Source organism: Carassius gibelio, chromosome B3 (genome assembly GCF_023724105.1).
Source record: "Carassius gibelio isolate Cgi1373 ecotype wild population from Czech Republic chromosome B3, carGib1.2-hapl.c, whole genome shotgun sequence".
Taxonomy (NCBI): domain Eukaryota; kingdom Metazoa; phylum Chordata; class Actinopteri; order Cypriniformes; family Cyprinidae; genus Carassius; species Carassius gibelio.
In genome coordinates, this window is record NC_068398.1 from 11,476,398 (window position 1) to 11,484,745 (window position 8,348).

At 37.8% G+C, this 8,348-nt stretch overlaps 1 long non-coding RNA gene across 1 annotated transcript; it reads left to right on the plus strand.

The window, feature by feature from the left end:
* Positions 1 to 2,937: 2,937 nt before the first annotated feature.
* Positions 2,938 to 5,565, plus strand: LOC127951958 (uncharacterized). The gene is made up of 2 exons (XR_008152781.1): positions 2,938 to 3,742; positions 4,029 to 5,565. It is a non-coding gene; the product is annotated as an uncharacterized LOC127951958 (long non-coding RNA).
* Positions 5,566 to 8,348: the final 2,783 nt, after the last annotated feature.

An 8,348-nucleotide genomic window follows, 5' to 3' on the forward strand; every position in this document is an offset into this window, starting at 1 on the left:
TTTGCTTTGATGTTGGTCTTGCACCTGACGCAATAGTTGTCATGTCATGCCTGGCTGCGTCACAACACCTAAAGTCTGTCTACATTGAACTAGACAAAAATAGGTTTTCAAGAAATGTCAGTTTTAGACTTACAGTCAGGATTAGATGCTTCTAGGTTAGGTTTAGGGGTAGGGATTGGGCTAAATCGATATATTTGGACAGTAATGCTGATCCAGGGTCAACAAAAGATGTAGATCCAGGAACATGTCTTACTTGGCAAAATCATGCTGACCCTCACACCGTGCCACATCCAGAGTACACAGCATCACTGATTATAATAAGTTCTACAATATTTTGTGGCACCGCGCCACTCGTGTCCAAATAGTGGAGAAATAAATATGAAAGCCCAATAATGATAATAACATATTTTTTTAAATCATTCTAAATTGAAACAAATTTCACACCAGAACTATAAGCTTAATGATTTTGACACCATTTTTTTTAATAAAAAAAAAAAGTATTTCAGCTGAGGAATGATAAAAACGTTGACAGTTAATGAGAATCTATTCTGCTTTTAAGAGCTTAAGCATTTAAGCTGCACGCAACATAACTGCTCCACATACTGATAATTAACTAAATGTTATCATACATTGGTATAGACGCTATTGTAGTATTGTTATAGTTATCTTTATGGTTATCATTCCTGGTGGGAACAGGCCTTTACAAAAACTTGTGGTGGCTTGTCACTAATGCAACAATGCAAATGTCTAGTGATGAAAAAAATTCAGGACTAATAAGCAGTAGGCAAATATCAGAGCCAATAATGCTTAATCAACGGAAGAAATAATTTGCGCTAACGAACACGTCATCATTCAGACCTAGTTTCTACGTACTTTGTAACAAACCAATGTATTAAAAAAAAGGCCCTCTTTGCACTTCTAAGCTACTCATATCAGATTCATTCATATTCCAAGTTCGAAACAAAGAGGGAAGTCACAACCATGTACCCAATAGCAAGGTTAAGCAATAGCAAAACCATCATTAGCATATCCACCGCTGTGCATGAGGGCATCAGGAAACACCACTTGAGCCTTATGAATAGTGCAGTAGGTCAGTGCGGCTCTACCTATTATTTTTATGAAAGAAGAAGTGAGGACTAACGAGGCTTAAGGCGGGGTAGGAAAGGGCTCAGGAGTGGAGATCCAACGCTGTCAGGCCTGATGTTTTCATAAAGCTCATCTCAAAGCCTGTGAGCAGTTATTTCTACCTCTTAAGATTATAAAAACAGGGATTATATTCATTTTCTGTCAACCTTAGTAAAGTCTTTGCCCATCACAGACTGATTTTGGTACATTCACAGAAGTCAAATAAGCTTCTGCAAACTTTAAAAGAGCACAATGTGTTTGTATTAACAGTTTTGAGCTAGATTCTCTTTCTCTGCTAAGGGAAGTTAAAGAAGAAGTGACCAGAATAGAACTGCCAGCCATCTTCACAGAGAGGAACACTGATTTACTGTAGATGTGTTTTGGTTTGACAACATGAAGAAACCCAAAACACCAACAAGTAGGACAAATAAAAAATGAATCATACTGCCTGGATGACAAGCTGAAAGAGTGATACAAACAGGAAAAAAAAAACATATGAATTGAATAAAAAACAGTAACCTGCACATGAACTTCCTGCCAGACAAACACACAGTAACACACCAGGGAGAACTATGGTGAAAAAAGTAAGATGCCTAAAAGAACTGTTTATATAAGTGGTAAAATAGTGCATTAGTAGATTATACAAGGATTTTAAATAAAGCTCAGTGGATTTCTATGAAAAGGCTTTTCAAATAATAAAAGAAATGAGTAACAGTAATTAAAAAATAATACAACCCACTTAAAAATAATGAAACCCATTTTTCTATAGAGTACAAAAAAAGTGAATAAAAACATAATTTTGCAATTACAAGAAATGAAGTTGCAATTATGAGAAAATCATGATTATAAAATTATAATTAAGAACGGTTAATTAAAAAAACAACAATGTGCAGCTTTGAGATATAGTCCCAGGTATGAGAAATAAAATTGTAGTTATAAAAGATAAAAATAAAAATGAAAAAAAAAAAATCAATTATCTTTTTACTTGTTTACTTTAAAGGTAACACACGTTTGATGATCATGTTTGCAGTAATGCTTTACAATTATGGTTAATGGTTGGAAGTACTGTAAAAGGAAGACCATGAAGGATTTTGTACAAGAAATGGGCAAAATGGTGCAGCGCTGTAAATGATCGAGACTTTAAATGGCAATTTTAGACACATATGTGCTGGTGAATGTGTCTTGGCAAGGACAAACATCAAATGAGATTTTTGCTTTGTAACATCATAAAATGGCAATTTCAGAGCTTTATCAATGTTCTATGACACTATTCAGCAAAAATTCAATAACTTCAATAAGACTGCCATGTTGCAGCGAGTAGACTCTACCACAAGAATGAGCTTATTTCAAGCCACAGCCTTGCACAGATCGATCAGATTAACAGTCATATCAAGGCATACGGTGAAACAGTATTGTGCATGTCATACCATTTGACAAATGAGTCATGCTGGAACTGAAGACAAATGACACAATATTTTTCATCTCAAGCAACTACAATCCACACAAGTATGTCTTTTAAATGAAGATCTTCCACCCACCTTGTTTTCATCCGATATAAGACATTTCCCTTTAGATTCTCCTTCCTACCAATGTAAGGGCATACACATTATCTCTCAGAAGAGTCACAGTAATTAAACATAATCTCTTTCATCATGAGACAGACACAATAAAGATGTCAAGTGCAAAACAAGACAGTACAGGGAAAGAATATAAGACATTACAACACAATGAAGAAAGTAATTCTTTAAACCATTATTCTTTGAAGCATTAGTACAAGCAGCCCTGTCTCAGAAACACCCTCAGCCCTCCTGTAGCAAATCCATGCAGTTTTGTAAGAAAAATATCCACATTCTAAACTAAATAAACACTACTCTCTCACTTCATCTAACCATGATGCATGGAAGAAGCCGTTCCGACGGATGACGCAGAACGTAGGCGCTGCGTGATTAAGTGACGATCGCAGAGAGAGAACAAAACAAAACACTGGTCATAAATTAGACGTACAAACGAGACTTTGTAAAGAAAAACTTAGGAGGATTTTAATATAAGCTAAGAGGATACTTGTTTTACCTTTGCTAAAGTAAGGAAACTTTGTTTTGTTTTCTCCTTTAGACAAACTCGCGAGATTAGCATTTATCAAAAGAGTGCGCTGCGCACACGTTCTGCGTCATCTGAAAAACGTCGGAAGATTTCGATATAAGCCAAGAGGAGACTTGTTTTACCTTTGGTTTGCTCCTGTAAACAAACTTTCGAGCATTTCTCAAAGGAGCACGCTGCGCATACGTCCTGCGTCATCTACCAGAACTCATTCCGTATATGACAGATACCTAACCGGAAATGAGAGAAAAGTGTTTATGATGTTTTAAATATGGATATTTTTCTTACATAAACACAAGGATTCATTACAGGAGGCCTATATTCACCCCCCGGGAACGTTGTGAGGCACGTTTTGTTATGGATGTTGCATGTTTTATTAAACGTCTTTTGGACTGTTGAACAGAAACACCCACCCACTAAAATAATAATGCTTGGAAGAACAAGGACCATTCTTGATATAACTCCAACTGGATTCATCTGAAAGAAGACACCTACAGTATACACCTAGGATGCTTAGATGGTGAGTAAATCATGAGGTAATTTACATTTTTGGGTGAACAAAATCTTTAAACTAGGGTGTCTTTAAATGAACTGATCCGGGATAAATTTGCCAATAATCTTTATTAATTGGCGCATCATTATTTGATATTACATAATTGACATTACATATTATTATATAACCTATTATAATAATTTATTTATATTATATCAAGCAAATATCCAGAATAATAATGAGGATTTCTAGGCAAACTGATTCATTAATAATTAGCATTTAAATAATTAATAATTGTAAAAATGTCTTGCAGCTGTTTGCCTTCCTTCTTAACATCAGCCGCATACCACAGTCTTCTGCTATAAAGAGACTCAATCTGGAGCGTTACAAACCCACCCACAGACAAGAGTGACTAATATAACATGAGGAGTCATACGCTGTTGTGCTTATTAAAGCATCTCAACCCGGGACAGGGTCAGCATATAATACAGAGTGCATTTTTTTCTGCTGTACTACATTAATGGAAACATCAACATACACCAAACAACTGCACAAAGTAAGACAGAACAGATTTTATTTCATGGAGCATGAATAAGGAGGCTGTTTCCTTCTCTGAAATACACAGCCCTTCTAGGATTGGAATGGCCCATGACCCATCGGGCCAGCATGCAGCTCAGAGGGGCCATCCATCACTGGGCCACGGCTGCAGCCTGGGGATAGAGTTGCTCTCCCCCAGCTGACTCATCCATCAGCACTGGCTCCCCTGCATACTCAAGCAACCTGGAGAGGCCCAGCAAGGCCAGGCAATGTCACACTCTTCCAAAACCTGCCAAATGCCTTTAGATAAGCACATTGAAACCAGTGACCAGAGGCAGCTTACTGCTTTACTCCAATGAGACCTGAATCTTGGGAATATTCATATACTCTATATTTGCGTGATCTATTGCATGGCAAAATGGATGTTGCTGAGAAATGACCGGGACAAATCTGCTAGCTAATATTTATAACATTTATATTTATAACATAACATGCACTATTTAAACATAATCCTCACTCAATTTTGTCTGATTTATAAAAGAAAAAAAATCAAAAAAAAAAATCTAAACAATTTGGTATCACTTTAGGTGATCACATTAGGAGTTTACTGAGGCAAAAGTATTAGTTAATGGTTGATTAATAGTGAGAATTGGACTGACCAAAAGCGTTCAACCATGACCAAACATTTGAATAATATTTTATAACCAGGGTTTTAAAGTATATCAGTGCCATAACGGTTATTAAATATGTAATTGTGCGTATATATATATATATTAGGGGTGTAACGATACGCGTATTCGTATTGAACCGTTCGGTACGACGCTTTCGGTTCGGTACGCGGTACGCATTATGTATACCGAACGGTTCGTTGGAGTAATTAATTATATTTGAAAAAAAAAAAAAAAAAAGAGAGAGATAGAAATATAATGATATGCGTTCAACAAGGTAGCCCAATAACCCAAACAACGTAACAGGCAACGCCCCTGACACTCCCGAAGAAGAAAAAAACACCATCTTATATGTTTATGTTAGGCTACTCAGCAGGCGCTCGCTCACTCAGTACACGCTGAAGGCTCGTTGCAAAATAGCCAATGCGTTTAACAGACTAGAAATGAGAAGATCCTCCAATAACCAACAGGTCTGGTGTTTGGGTGCACTTTGGATTCCCTTTAAGCTATAATGGTGATGGCAAGAGAGTGGTGGATAAAAAAACAACGGTATGTCGCATCTGCAACATGACAGGGTACACCAGCGGGAATAAAAAAAAAAAAAAAAAAAAAACACCAGCGGGAATATCTGGGATATATGCGTCAGTACTATCTGGGAAAAGACGAAAAAAAGGAGAAACATGCACGCAGCAAACTATCCCTGCAGCATTTAGACACTATAGCTTACAGGGAATCCAACCTAAACACCAGACCTGTTGGTTATTTTAGGATCTTATATTTCTGGTCTGTTAAATGCATTAGACATTTTGCAACGAGCCTTCAGCGCGTGCTGAGTGAGCGAGCGCCTTAGGGGCCGTTCACATATCGTGCCTAAAAACGCATGGAAAACGCTAAGCGCGTCTTTCTCCTCCTTTCCAAAGCGCTCGGGCAGAAGCGCTCATGAGGCGTCTGTCTTTGCTAAGCAACAATGACGTGCTCTCTCCATGAAACGCGGAAATTTCAGCGAAGGATAAATGGATTTGCAGCTCTAAAAATCGCTTGCAGTAGCTCTGCTACTAAATTTATTTCAAAATTGCAATCCATATACAACTATGATCAGCTGTTCCTTCATCTTGGCTGAGCTCTCAACCTTGTTACGGGAAAGGATGAAGCTGATTGGTTGGTTCTTGTCACATGACCCGCGGTGCGCTTGCGGCATTCTGAAAAGTTGAGATGTTTTTACATTTTGCTGTATCTAAAACGTATCGAACCGAACCGAACCGAACCGTGACATCAGTGTATCGTAATCGAACCGAACCGTGAATTTTGTGAACCGTTACACCCCTAATATATATATATATATATATATATATATATATATATATATATAGTACATCTGTAATAAAACAATTTATGCTTATTTTCAGCATTTTATACTTAATTTGTCAACAACAAGTTAACATGAACAATGAAAAATACTTTAATAAGTTTAACTTAAGTTATAATACTTTTAAGTTTTTATTATGCAATAGCAGTTGTGTTTATAATAACTGAAATAATAAACACTTTAACAAATGATTTGCTCAAAATTAATTGCATTAACTATTGTGTACTAATGGGACCTTATTATGTCACAAGTTTATCTAGACACAATTTAGAATGAGCAATTTATCGGTTAAATGTATTATGAATTATTGGCTTATTACTATAGCCAGAATTTAATCAAACAACTTTTTCCCCACTTCTCTTCACTATTAATTTGGCCTCGTTTGAAACATGTTTAGATATTTTGACTGGAAAACAAGCCAAGAAGAAATTCTGATTAAGAAAACTATTTTCACAGCCTTCCCTTTCATATGTTACCGTACTACTTCGGAAACACTACAGGAACTATCATTGCTCCGAGAGCTAACCAGAAGCGATCTCTGATGCAATCAGCCTGAAAGATGATGACGAGGAAGCAGAGAGTAGAATTTGCATGTGGCTTAACTCAAATCCAGTGCATAGCCATTTAATGAAGGAACAGTATCGCAAGGTTAATGATGATGCAAAGCCATTATCACAGTGCTGCTCTGGGCTGCCATGTCGACAAAGGGTCTCATAGTGTGTGTGTGTGTGTGTGTGTATTTATAATGTTGACCAACAGTGTGTCCCCAAGTGTCAACAGAGCGGATGAGAGAAGTATACAGATGTCACTGTTGGATGACACCTGTATACAGCCCCTCCCCCCCAGCACCCCACCCACCCCTTTGACTGACAGCAAGAGGCCAGCACCGCTAGCAATTAAAAACTTTAATTAATCAGAGCTATTTAAAGATGCCCATTCATCCCCCTCGGCAGGCGCACAGACGACAACGGAAGATAAACGGCAAAGCTCTCTCCCTTTCCCTCTCTCTTCTTCTTCTTTCCTGCACCTCTCTCTCTCTCTCTCTCTCTCTCTCTCTCTCTCTGTCTCATGCCTCCATTCTGGTCTGCACGACCGGAGTGACACAATATCAGCGGCGTGAGATTTCTATGGCTTAATAAAGTAACTATATTAATCTTTAAGAGCTCAGCTGGATCACTGGAGGTCTGTAATCTGTGGCGCTTATTAAAGCAAGCATAACTATTACTATTGCTCATGCTTAGGGTGAGAGATTTGAGCAAATCGTTTGTGCTACAGACGTGAACAATACTTCAAATGGTGCGGATTGTGGAGGAGAGGTGTGTTATTAGTTTTCCAATCGATCAAGCGTACTATTTTTACCTGGTGGAGGATAAAGCAGGTGTAAGAATCCTACATTGATGGAAAAAAAGAGCCATAACTAGAGACCATATCAAAGAGACTGTGGGTGGGATATTTGAACCACCTAGCAACCGTCCAGAAATCCCTAGCAACCACCTATCAGTCTGCACTGTAGCATGCAGCACTTATATTTTCTAGAGAGAATTTAGATGCTAATAGTTCAACAACTGGTGCATTACAATTAAGAATTTAAACATTTTAAACAATCAACATGCATTTGATCTTTGGGAATTGGGGATTTATCACAAAGCAATGGTTCTTGATTGAGAGGTCTCTTCAGCTTCAGGAAAACGCCCTCGGGTCAAACACAGAATGTGGGTGGCTCATCATTTACTGGCTGTCATGACTCTCAAATGGGACGTATAGTGACTGATGCGCTCAAAGGCTGATTTGTGTTGCCCTGTGTGTGGCACGGCTCACAGAGCATAGTCTTTTATCTCTGCTCTCTTTAAACAGGGACTTGATGATGAAACTACTTTTTAAACTTTAATCAGCAATGTTAGGCTGCGAATTAATTGCTTGCTTTGTCTCAACCTGCTAATGAAAATGAGGGTGATATGGCAAAAACATGAAAACACTGGCACTGAAATACGGATGCATGAAGAACATTGTAAAAGGTCAGACGTTAACCTTAACACAAAAACTGTGATTTCACCTAATCCAT